At 41.0% G+C, this 13673-nt stretch overlaps 1 protein-coding gene and 1 non-coding gene across 4 annotated transcripts in view; both read right to left on the bottom strand.

Moving 5' to 3' along the window:
* The window catches only part of FBXO42 (F-box protein 42), a 107454-nt gene that overhangs the window by 51626 nt on the left and 42155 nt on the right, over positions 1 to 13673 (bottom strand). The window lies entirely within an intron of this gene.
* On the bottom strand, positions 2895 to 2967 carry TRNAK-CUU. The gene has a single exon. It is a non-coding gene; the product is annotated as a tRNA-Lys (tRNA).

Here is a 13673-nt window from a genome sequence, read left to right as displayed (position 1 = left end):
TCAGCGGGGAGCCTGCTTCCCCCCCCTCACCTCTGCCTGCCTCTCTGCCTACTTGTGATCTCTCTGTCAAATAAATAAAATCTTTAAAAGATAAATAAACACTGGAAGAATGATCACATTAAGGAAAATGAAAACATGAATCAGCTCATGAAGTAGCTTCCAAGAAACTCATCTATCAAATTGGCTCACGATACTACAGTGTCCTAGCAAAGTGTCTGCTAGAATCTTAATGAGGTGGTAAACGACTGGTAGCTAATGGAAGTAGTGGGGTAGCCTAAGTTCTCCTAGCTGGGGAAAGAAGGACAATGGCAGAGGGAAGGTGGCGGCAATCTCCTCCATTCCCCAAAAGTAGAGCACTGTTTACTATAGGTTTACTGTAATTGTATTAAATGATCCTAGTTAGTTACCCCCATATTGGGTGAGCTGTTTTTCCACATGCTTAACTCACTAGAGGAAGGCCTTTCCATTTCCAGTCCTAACTCCTACCCCAAAGAGTTGTCATACAGGGGCACCTGGGTGGCTCAGTGGGTTAAGCCTCTGCCTTCGGCTCAGGTTGTGATCCCAGGGTCCTGGGATCGAGCCCCACTTCGGGTTCCCTGCTCAGCGGCAAGCCTGCTCCCCCCCCCACCCCCTCTGCCTGCCTCTCTGCCTACTTGTGATCTCTGTCAAACAAATAAAATGTTTAAAAAAAAAAAAAAGAGTAGTAATATAAAATATAAAACAAAAATTAAAAATTTTTTTTCTGGCAAAAAAGAAAAAAGGTACATTTACTACTGGGAAAAAAAAATTACTTCCCATATTCCCTCTTATTCTTTCCCCTGCAAGTTATCATTTCTCACTGCCCACTGGCTATCTTCCCTAATATATTGACTTCCTCCTATTTTTAACCCCTGTAAATTTCAGCTCTGAAATTTCAGCTCTGAAATTTACTAGGGAAAAGAATCCAAAGAAACAGATTCCTTGAATTTGGCTGCATCTTTCACATTTGAATTACACATAGCATCTCAAATACAGTTGTTCCTTTACTCAACAGTTTGGCAGATTGTGAGGCTAGGGTCTGCTTCAGAACAAACTTAATCAGTTTAGGCTATAAGAGCTTATTTACAAAATAATATTTTCTTCCTCAAGAAAATAAATGTTTGGGGGGGGCGCCTGGGTGGCTCAGTGGGTTAAGCCGCTGCCTTTGGCTCAGGTCATGATCTCAGGGTTCTGGGATCGAGTCCCGCATCGGGCTCTCTGCTTGGCAGGGAGCCTGCCTCCCTCTCTCTCTCTGCCTGCCTCTCCATCTACTTGTGATTTCTCTCTGTCAAATAAATAAATAAAATCTTAAAAAAAAAAAAAAGAAAAGAAATGTTTGGGGATGCCTGGGTGGTTCAGTCAGTTAAGCTACTGCCTTTGGCTCGTCATGATCCCAGGGTCCTGGTATCGAGTCCTACATCGGGCTCCTTGCTCAGTGGGGAGCCTGCTTCTCTCTCTTTGCCTCTGCCTGCCACTATGCCTGCTTGTGCACTCTCTCTCTCTCTCTGACAAATAAATAAATAAAATTTTTAAGAAAAATAAAAATAAATGTTTGGCCCAATAAAAACAACTTCTTGGGTGCCTGGGTGGCTCAGTGGGTTAAGCCTCTGCCTTCGGCTCAGGTCAGTATCTCAGGGTCCTGGGATCGAGTCCCACATCGGGCTCTCTGCTCTACGCAGAGCCTGCTTTCTCTCTCTCTCTCTCTCTCTCTCTCTCTCCCTCCCCCACTGCCTGCCTGTCTGCCTACTTGTGATCTCTGTCAAATAAATAAATAAATAAATCTTAAAAAAAATTTTTTAAGAACAACTTCTTACTCCCTTTCCAAATCTTCTCAAAGTACAATTAGCAAGCAAACATGAAGGGACTCACACTTTTGTACCGACGAGTTTTAAGTAATTCTCCCATTCAACCATTTCCCTGTCCACAAAAGCACCAAACCCCATGCTCCTGAAGGCATGTTTCCAATCTTGGCCCTGAGCACAGATGCCAATGAGAATACACAGGAATGGGCTCAGATGCGATTCCTCTGTAATTACATGCCCAGTACCAATTTGCACAGTCCTTCATTTTCACTTCCATGATTAGGTAATGAAATCATCACTCATATTCCCACAGGATATGGAGGCCTTCTGAAACAATTTTTGTTTTTTCATGCCAAAAAAAGCCCTACAAAACAATTCACACGTAACTGTTGTTAACTCACTGAATGTGGTTTTCATGAAGCCTTTTTTTTAAACATCTTAATTCTTGGGACGCCTGGGTAGCTCGGTCAGATGGGTGGCTGCCTTCGGCTTGGGTCATGATCCCAGGGTCCTGGGATTGAGTTTCACATCAAGCTCCTTGTTCAGTGGAAAGCCCGCTTCTCCCTCTGCCTGCTCTGCCTGCCGGTCCCCCTGCTTATGCACGCACGTGCTCTTTCTCGTGCGTGCATGCTCCTGCTTTCTCTCTATCTCTCCGATACATAAATAAATAAATAAAATCTTTTTAAAAAGAATAAAGATCTTATTTCTTAAGTAATTTTTACACCCAATGTGGGGCTCAAACTTACAATCATGAGATCAAGAGTCATACCCTGTACAGACTAAGCCAGCCAGGAACCCCAGTTTTCCTGAAGTCTTTTTTTTTTAATTTTTTTTTAAAGATTTATTTATTTATTTATTTGACAGAGAGAGAGAGAGAGAGAGATCACAAGTAGGCAGAGAGGCAGGCAGAGAGAGAGAGAGGAGGAAGCAGGCTCCCTGCCGAGCAGAGAGCCCGATGCGGGACTCGATCCCAGGACCCTGAGATCATGACCTGAGCCGAAGGCAGCGGCTTTTACCCACTGAGCCACCCAGGCGCCCCCCTTTTTTTTTTTTTAATTTTTAAAGTAATCGCTACACCTAACATGGGGCTCAAACCCACAACCCTGAGATCAAGAGTCACACACTCTACCGACTGAGCCAGCCAGGTACCCAGTCATAAAGGCTTTAATAGAAATCTTCCTCATCCTTCACATTTTTGTTAGACCTTCTTAGTTTCCCCAGGTTTTTGGAAGAAACCACAAACTGAAGCCAATTTACTGGAATCTGAGCTCTTTTGAGGACAGAGACCATGTCTAGCCATCTTGTCTTGCTAGAACTAGATATGCAAATGAGCCCAAGGTTTATTGAAATTTCTACTCACACCACCCCTGCTGACTTTGCCTTATTTTATACCAGAAATTACATCATCAGTACATGTGAGAATAGCAGACCCTACCCTTATAGGTCACTGGATGCTGCCAAGATACTTTACTGGTCAGAATGAACATACTCTCTGGTTCCTTGTTTCGACCTTTTAAGGTGTACACTGGTCTGAGAGTCTGCGCCAGATTCCGGAGCCATACCCAGTGACCTTTTGCTGGGTCAAGATGGGTGGTACTAAAGAAATCATTTATTTGGCCCAATAATATCCCTACTATACTATACTACACTACTACACTATACTATATATAGTATACTATGAGACTACATCCAACTAAATACAAATCACTTTTAAAAATCCAAACACCTTGTGGCACCTGCCTGGCTCAGTCGGTGAAGCATGTGACTCCACCTCAGAGAGCTCAAGCCCCACATTGGGCATAGAGCTTATTTAAAAAAAAAAAAAAAAAAGTGGAGGTGCCTGGATGGCTTTAAGCATCTGCCTTTGGCTCAGGTCATGATTCCAAGGTCCTGGGATCAAGTCCCCCATTGGGCTCCCTGCTCTGGAAAGCCTACTTCTCCCTCTCCCACTCCCCCTGCTTGTGTTCCTTATCTCTTGAGTTTCTTTCTCTCTGTCAAATAAATAAACAAAATCTTTTTTAAAAATAACATATCCCCTGCCCATCTGAAGTATAAATTAAAGTTAAGATTTCGAGACAGGGAGATCTGGCTGCTGTTTCTCCTTGTAACACTGCATGATCTAGGATAGGTCCACACAGAACAACGTGGGAAAACCTCTTTACCCCTAAGTAATGAAAATTCCCTACTTTATGAAGATTCTGTAAAGGTGGCAGCTATCAAGCAACAACTCTGAACTCCCTGAAGGAAACTGATTTCCTTGTGAAGAGTTAAAATCAATTCATAGAAATTCAGGATGGGAATGAAACTATTTAGTTACTCAAGTACAAGTTTTTATCAAATCCTAGAACAGTATTTGATTAACTGTGCCTTTGATTTCCGCAGAACTAGACATCTGACAATCCTCTTGGAATAAACATGTCTTTATGAAAATCAAAATACATTTCACTTACTAAAAGGAAGCCGAAGGCTTAAAATGCAATCAAGTTTATTCTTCACAATTTCAAAAAGCTAAAAAAGAGAATGCAACAGGGGAACCTCTCACTGACAGTAAAATAAAGCACTGAGACTTCACTGAAGAACATGTGACTGGACTGAATGGAAAAGCACCCACAGTTATCTGCAATATGAGGGCTTCTGAGGTTCAGGAGCAAAGCAGCAACCTTGCACACAGTTAATGTGGACTCATGAAGTCACCCACCTCAGCAGCACTCATGTTAGCTAAAAGGTATCAGATATTACTCTTGAAAATATAAAATACTGTTAAACGAAGGCCACAATATGATTCAATCTAAGATGATAACAAGCCTTGTTAATATACCACATTATCATTCTACTAACTCAAATGAGTAAGTTATAGAAAACGGTAAAACACAAATTTCCACCCTCATGCATTCAATAAATATCAATGGAACATTTACTATACATGAAAATACTGTGCTTACATCCCATGGGAGTTAAAAAGAAGAGGACATTCCAGGGTGCCTGGGTGGCTCAGTCGGTTAAGCACCTGATTTTGGTTTCAGCTCAGGTTATGGTCTCATGGGTCAAGGATGGAGCCCTGCACGGGGCTCCATGCTCAGCAGGGAGTCTGCTTGAAGATTCTCTCCCCCTGCCCCTGCCCCTGCCCCTACTTGCATGCATGTTCTCTCTCTCCCTCAAATAAATAAATAAATAAATCTTAAAAAAAAAAAAAAAAAGAGGATATGCCACTATTTCCTCTTAAGGACATTAACCTGGTGAGAGCCAAAGACACATAAATAATGAATACCAACACAGGACAGACCTGTGATACAAACAAGCTTTAGCAGTTCAGGGAAGGAGGAGATGGCTTCCAACTAGTCTGAGCAGGAAATGACACAAAGACAAGCATTTCAATGTTGAAGAATAGGTAGGACTGCAGAGAATGAAGTGGGAGAAGGTGGAGGGATAAAGACGCATCTCTTAAAATGATATTCTTGCTATGGAATCATCTTTAGGACAAAGAGCAAAACTATTTTTTCACCATTTGCACATACTACTTAATATTTTATCTATATCAACAGAAGCTCATAATCTGGAGACTCCTTGGTTCCTGACAGTCAATGTTTTGACTAAGTCTAGAAATAGTCATTTGGCATAACTACTATTGCTATTAGCAAACTGTGAGCTATTTTGACAAGCAAATTCAGAGCGCTGTTTCTACAAAGCATTCCAAACCTAGTAAGAGATATCAGCTGCAGTAAGCTTTTTTTAAAGTGGTTAACTCATCACTGGGTTATCTAAGATCTGCTTTAATGAAATCGAAAAATATTTTCCCAAACTACCCACTTAGTATACTTTCATTCTCTACAATGACTGATTATTAGACTTTTATAGAGTAGCAGAAATGGACCAGGTCTCAGGGCATTCTCCATATTCATATGTAGCAGCAAAGGCCTTTGTCATTACCAAGTATATGGTCAAGAAAATGTACTGGTTTCATATCATGAATGGAAATACTCTAGGATCTGAAAATCCCATATGGAGGAACTACACATTCTAGGTTCAACAAACTGTTTCATTTGGTAGAAAGAATACAACAGAACTTTAATACCCAAATTTGTATTTTGTGAGAGCTTAAATTTTTAGGTTTTAAGAGAAGACAATGATAATGTACAATATATAGAATAATTAGGATTGCAATAATTTAACACATAGTAATTTTAAACAAAGTGCTTTCATTTGAAGTACAGTATGAATCAGAGAGGGGTTAGAGGGGAAAAAAGGTACATTAAAAGGTGTATTATTCTGGGTTTGGAATTTTTTTTCTTCTCAAAAATAATTATTTAAGGGTGCCTGGGTGGATCAGTTGGTTAAGCATCTGCCTTCGGGGTCAGGTCATGATTCTGGAGTCCTAGGATGGAGTCCCACATCAGGCTCCCTGCTCCACAGAGAGCCCACCTCTCCCTCTGCCTCTCTGTCTCTCATGAATAAATAAAATCTTTAGAAAGTAGTATTTAAGAAAGAAAAATGCAAAAGGGGCAAATAACCATACTATAACCGTAGTAAACTGTATTAACTCAAAATTGACTCCATCAGGCTACAGAAATGCTCAGAACTTACCTACTTCTTCCTCTCTGCTCCCACAATACTAACTACCTGCCAGCAGTACCAGGAATTACTCCACTGCAGCGTCTGTCTGCCTTTTCCTCTCCCCTTAGGACATAATAGAAATTCGTTTTCTGCATCCATAAAAGAGATCAGCAAATAAGCAAATACAACTTTACGAATTCATTTTAAAGTCAATGACAAGGGGCGCCTGGGTGGCTCACTGGGTTAATTAAGCCTGTGCCTTCGGATCAGGTCATAATCTCAGGGTCCTGGGATGGAGGCCTGCATCAGGCTCTCTGCTCAGCAGGGATCCTGCTTCCCCCTCGCCCTCTGCCTGCCTCTCTGCCTACTTGTGATCTCTCTCCCTCTCTCTGTCAAATAAATAAAATAAAATAACTTAAAAGAATAAATAAATAAAGCGAATGACAAAACCTACGTATTAATTCCTACATATTCTGATGGGGGAAAAAACACTTCATATCAAAAAGTAAAATTAAAAAAAAACAAAAACAGTTCAGATGGCTAAAGACTAATAAAACTGGAAGATGGAGGCTGGAAACAGGCATGAAATGGGAATTTTTATTTTTTTTTTAAGATTTTATTTGTCAGAGAAAGAGGGAGCACAAGCAGGGGGAGCAGCACGCAGAGCAGGCAGAGGGAGAAGCAGGCTCCCTGCTGAGCAGGAAGCTCGATCCCAGGACTCTGGGATCACCAACCAAATGATCGCAGATGCTCAACCAACTGAGCCACCCAGACGCCCAAATCACTACTACTTTTTTTTTTTTTTAAAGATTCTACTTATCCATTTGACAGATAGAGATCACAAGTAGGCAGAGAGGCAGGCAGAGAGAGAGGAGGAAGCAGGCTCCCCACCGAGCAGAGAGCCCCATGCGGGGCTTGATCCCAGGACCCTGGGATCATGACCCAAGTTGAAGGCAGAGGCTTTAACCCACTGAGCCACCCAGGCGCCCCATCACTACTACTTTTAAGATGTTCAGATTTTTCTGCCATTATGCACTTTCCTTCTGACAATGAGAGAGGAGTATGTAAAAACCACTGCAGGCCTTTTGTGGAAAGATCGTATCACAATGGTTTCCCAGACTTATGAATTTCACAAATCAGCAATTTTTTTAGACTGACATAGGGTCAACAAATTTCTATTTTCCCAAGTAAGGACAAGGTGCCCCTTGCATTCAAATCCTTGGTCCATTTTGAGTTTACTCTTGTGTGTAGTGTAAGAAAGATCCAGTTTCATTCTTTTGCATGTAGATGTCCAGTTTTCCCAACATCATTTTGTTGAAAAGACTGTCTTGGGGCGCCTGGGTGGCTCAGTGGGTTAAGCCGCTGCCTTCGGCTCAGGTCATGATCTCAGGGTCCTGGGATCGAGTCCCGCATCGGGCTCTCTGCTCAGCAGGAAGCCTGCTTCCCTCTCTCTCTGCCTGCCTCTCCATCTACTTGTGATTTCTCTCTGTCAAAAAAATAAATAAAATCTTTAAAAAAAAAAAAAAAAAAAAAAAAAAAAAGAAAAGACTGTCTTTTTCCCATTGCAATATTTTTTCCTCCTCTGTCAAAGGTTAAATCCCATATTTATTAACCATTATAATTGTGGGTTTATTTCTGAGCTTTTATTCTGTTCCATTGATCTATGTGTCTATTTTTGTACCAGTACCATACTGTTCTGACTGTTACAGCCTTGTAATTATAGTATTATGTCATCTGTGAATCAGGGAAGTTTTACTTCTCCCTTACCAATTTGGGAGCTTTTTACTTCTTTTTGTTGTCTGATTGCTGTGGCTAGGACTTCCACTACTATGTTGAATAAAAGTGGTGAGAGTGGACATCTTTGTCTTGTTCCTAACCCTACGGAAAAAGCTTTCAGTTTTTCCCTTTGAGTATGATGTGAGCTGTGGGTTTTTCATATAAGGCCTTTATTATGTTGAGGTATCTTCCCACTGAACCTACTTTGTCAAGAGTTTTTTTTTTATAAGGAATGGATGTTATACTTTGTCAAATGCTTTTTCTGCATCTATTGAAATGATTATACGGGTTTGTTTATTTTTTTTTAATTTGTTTTTTGGGTTTTTTCCCCCTAAAGATTGATTTGCTCTAGAGAGAGAGAGTAAGCGTGCACAAGAGCATGTGCAAGCTGGTGGAGGGGCAGAGAGAGAGGGAGAGGGACAAGCAGACTCTGAGCTGAGCGTGGAGCCCATAGCAGGGCTTGATCCCATGACCCAAGCAGACACCAAGAGCCTGACACTCACCTAGGCACCTGTTTTTTGTTTTTAAGTAGGCTCTACTTAAAAATTCCTCAATTCAGAACTTGAACTCATGACACTGAGATCAAGACCTGAGCTGAGATCAAGAGTTGGGTGCTTAACTGACTGAGCCACTCAGGCACCCCATGATCCTATGTTTTTTTCCTTTCTCTTATTGATATGATGTATCATGCTGATTGATTTTGATTTTGATGCTGTTTGATTTATGAGCATCAAACCACTGTTGCATACCAGGAATAAATCTCACTTGATCGTGGTGAATGATTTTTTTTAATGCATTGTTGGATTTGATTTGTTAGTATTTTGTTGAGAATTCTGGCACCCTGTTCATCAGAGATATTGGCCTGTAGTTCTCTTTTTTTGTTGTGTATTAACTCGTTTTGGAATCAGGGTAATGTTGGCCTTATAGAATGAATTCAGAAGTTTTCCTTCCTCTTCTATTTTTTGGAATAGTTTGAGAAGAATAGATAAGAACTCTTCTGAAATGCTCAGTAAAATTCACCTGTGAAATTGCCTAATCCTGGACTTTCGTTTCTTGGGAGTTTTTATTACTGATTCAATTTCATTGCTGGTAATTGGTGTATTCAAATTTTCAATTTCTTCCTGCAGTTTTGGTAGGTCACGTTTCTAGGAATTTATCCATTTCTTCTAGGTTCTCCAGTTCGTTGGTGAATTTCATATTTATTTATTTACTTAGTGAATTTTAACAAAATTAGCTGTTTCCCGTATGCTGGGAAACCATTTCCTAATGCTACAAAACAGAGGGAATGATGGTTAATGGCAAGAGTACATGAAAGATGAATATAACCTGATTTCTTTCAGAAATATCTTAGCTGCTCCTGGGGAACACGGGTGACACAGCTGACTGTCTGACCCTTGGATTCAGCTCTGGTCCTGATCTCAGGGTTGTGAGATCAAGCTTTCTGTCAGGCTCTGCCATCAGTACACAGTCTAAGACTCTCTCCCTTTCCCTTTTCCTCTGCCCCTCTTCACCCCCCCACCCCATGTGCGTGCTCTCTCTCTCTTTCTCTCAAATAAATAAATAAATAAATAAATAAATCTTAAAAAGATATCTTAGCTGCTCTTTTCATAATGCTTTTTATTTTACAATTTTTCAAATTTTATTTTATTTACTTTTTATTTTTTATTAGATTTTATTTATCTATTTGACAAAGAGAAAGAGAGAGATCACAACTAGGCAGAGAGGCAGGCAGAGAGAAAGGGAGAAAAGTAGGCTCCCTGCTGAGCAGAGAGCCTAACTCAGGGCTTGATGCCAGGACCCTGAGATCACGACCTGAGCTGAAGGCAGAGGCTTAACCCACTGAGCCACCCAGGCACCCCAATTTACAATTTTTTTTTAACTAATGTGTTTTCCCCACTAAATTCCTAATGTCTATATATATAAATATTTTTTTATTTTTATTTTTTTAAAAGATTTTTATTTATTTATTTGATAGACAGAGAGAGATCACAAGTAGGCAGAGAGGCAGGCAGAGAGAGAGGGGGAAGCAGGCTCCCCGCTGAGCAGAGAGCCCGATGTGGGGCTCGATCCCAGGACCCTGAGATCACGACCTGAGCCGAAGGCAGAGGCTTAAACCACTGAGCCACCCAGGCGCCCCTATATAAATATTTTTAAGATTTTATTATTTATTTATTTAACAGAGAAAAAGACCCAGCGAGAGAGGGAACACAAGCAGGGGGAGTGGGAGAGAGAGAAGCAGGCCTCCTGCTGAGCAGGAAGCCTGATATGCGACTGGGTCCCAGGACCCTAGAATCATGACCTGAGCTGAAGGCAGCTGCTTAACCAACCAAACCACTCAGGATCCCCTTCACTGTGCTATTTTATCACTCCCTTACTTCTTCCTTATACCTCTACCACATAAGGATATGAAAGAAAAAATATATTCCTAAGCAATATATTGTTTAGTTGCTGGATATAGCTGCAGTTCATTTTCACTGCAATGTAAAACTGCTGTATGAAGACATCACAATTTATCCATTCTACTATTGGAAGAAACCGATGTCTCCAATGTTTGCTCTTATGAAATAATGAGCATTTTTTAGTTTCTGTAGGTTAGGAGTTGCTTTTCTGTTTGTTTGTTTAAAGATTTCATTTATTATTTGACAGACAGTGAGAGCCCAGGTAGGGGGAGCAGCAGACACAGGAAAGGGAGAAGCAAAGCAGGCTCCTCACTGAGCAGGGGGCCAGATGCAGGGATGGACCCCAGGACCCAGGGATCATGACCTGAGCTGAAGGGTAGAGACACAACTGAATGAGCCACCCAGGTGCCCCTAGGAATTGCTTTCAAACTTTCTCGATAGCAAACACGTAAGAAAATACATTTTACCCCACAAGTCAGTTCCCCTACACATACAGATATATAATTGGGAGTAAGTTTCTCAAAATAATACCCTTACAATGAAGTACACGAATATTTTCTGTTGTATTTACCAGTTAAGAAAACTGCTGGCCAAATGCCATTAAACTGCCTTCATTCTTACTACTGGGCTACAAGCCATAGGCTGAAAACAGAGCTCTAGAAGACATGTTTAGGAGTACAATGTTTAGGAGTGAAACTGCAGGATATAAGGAGAGACATGTACATTTCTACGAGGTAATGTCAAACTATCTTCCAGAGTCATTATTCCAATTTACACTCCCACCTGCAGTGTATGCAACAAGTAATTTTCAGTGTATGCAACAAGTAATTTTAATTTTTTTTAGAAGCTTATTTATTTTTAAGTAATCTCTTTATCTAACATGGGGCTTGACCTCATGCTCTTCCAGCTGAGCCAGCCAAGTGCTCCCATTTGATTTTATTTTAAAATTATAAATGAGTTTTTTTTTTTTTTAAAGATTTTATTTATTTAACAGACAGATATCACAGGTAGGCAGAGAGGCAGGCAGAGAGAGAGGAGGAAGCAGGCTCCCTGCGGAGCAGAGAGCCCGATGTGGGGCTCGATCCCAGGACCCTGGGATCACGACCTGAGCCAAAGGCAGAGGCTTTAACCCACTGAGCCACCCAGGCGCCCCTATAAATGAGTTTTAAAAGTTTATCAAATGTTTTTGCTGTAATTACTAAAATACATGGTTTTGTCAGTTTATTGAAGTAAATTACATTAAATTATATATGACTTTACTAATGTTAAAATAAGCTTGCATTCCTCAGATAAAATGAACTAGATAAAATGAAATAAATGTACTGTATTTTTTTATAATGCTGGATTCAGTTTGCTAAATGTTTGGTTTAGAATTTTTGTATCTAGGGGCGCCTGAGTGGCTCAGTGGTTAAAGCCTCTGCCTTCGGCTCAGGTCATGATCCCAGGGTCCTGGGATCAAGCCTCACATCGGGCTCTCTGCTCAGCAGGGAACCTGCCTCCTCCTCCTCTTTCTCTCTGCCTGCCTCTCTGCCTACTTGTGATCTGTCAAATTAAAAAAAAAAAAAAAAAACTTAAAAAAAAAAAAGAATTTTTGTATCTACATTCATGAGAGAGACACGGCCTACAATTTTTCTTTATTAACTATCTCTGGTTTTGGAATCAAAATTATGCTAGTTTTATAAAATGATCTGGGGACTGTTCCTTTTCTCCCCATTGTCTGGAAGAGTTTAAATAAAGGGAATTATCTGCTCAGTGAATATTTGGCAGAAATCACTAATACAACTACACAGGTCTAGAGTTTTCTTTCTTTTTTTTTTTAAAGATTTTATTTATTTATTTGACAGACAGAGATCACAAGGAGGCAGAGAGACAGGCAGAGAGAGAGGAGGAAGCAGGCTCCCTGCCGAGCAGAGAGCTCAACGCGGAGCTGGATCCCAGGACCCTGGGATCACGACCCGAGCCGAAGGCAGAGGCTTCAACCCACTGAGCCACCCAGGCGCCCCAGGCCTAGAGTTTTCTTTGTGAGATTTTTCTGTCCCCAGATTCCATTTCTTGTATAATAGGACTACTTGAGTTTTCTGTTTCTTCTTGAGTCAATTTTGTAAGTCCTATCTTTTTCTAGAAATTTACACTTTGGGGTACCTGGGTGGCTCAGTTGGTTAAGCAGCTGCCTTCAGCTCAGGTCACAATCCCAGAATCCTGGGATCGAGCCCCACATCAGGCTCCTTCCTCAGCAGGGAGTCTGCTTCTCCCCTGCTTGCCTGCCATTCCCCCTGCTTGTGCTTACTCTCTGTCTCGCTCTCACACTCTGTGTCAAGTAATTTTAAAAAAAGAAAGAAAGAAAGAAGAAAGAAATTTACACTTCATCTAAGAGAAAACACACCAACCGGAATCAACTACAGCTTTCATTACCCATATAATTTAAACTTAAGACTAATGAAAAAACACAGAAATAACTATACAGATACCATCTACATAATTGGTAAATGCCCTTAAACAAGGTATATATCCTCTGAAAACTTTCAATTTATGATGAGCATTTAACTTTTTCTAATCTCCAACAGATGTCACTAAAAAGTCCTGTTCACTTATACAGCCCTCATTTTTCTATGACCTGCTTCTAAATTCCATTTTAACTTCCTTTCTTCCCCACTACATGGTACACTACTTGAGAAAAGAGGCCAACTCGTGTTCATCTTACCAGATTTTTTGGTAAGATTTTATTTAATTATTTGACACAGAGAGAGAGAGAGACAGTGAGAGAGAGAATACAAGCAGAGGGAGTGGGAGAGGAAGAAGCAGGCTTTCTGGCGAGCAGAGAGCCCAATGCGGGGCTCAATCCCAGAACCCTGGGATCATGACCCAGCCAAAAAGGCAGCCGCTCAACAAGTGAGCCCCACCCAGGCACACCTGTAACATCTGGCATATTAGTAGGTACCTTACCAATATAAAAACTTTTTTTAAAGATTTACTTATTTTAGAGAGAAACAGAATGCAAGTGGGGGGAGGGGCAGAAGGGAGATAGACTTTCAAGTGGACTCCCTGCTGAGTGTGGAGCCTGATATGTGGCTCAGTCCCAGGACCCTGAGATCATGACCTGAGCTGAAATCAGGAATCAGATGCTCAA

Source organism: Mustela erminea, chromosome 10 (genome assembly GCF_009829155.1).
Source record: "Mustela erminea isolate mMusErm1 chromosome 10, mMusErm1.Pri, whole genome shotgun sequence".
In the NCBI taxonomy this organism is placed as follows: domain Eukaryota; kingdom Metazoa; phylum Chordata; class Mammalia; order Carnivora; family Mustelidae; genus Mustela; species Mustela erminea.
The sequence above is the reverse complement of the archived record's forward strand: the minus strand, read 5'-3'. Positions and strand labels throughout refer to the sequence as shown.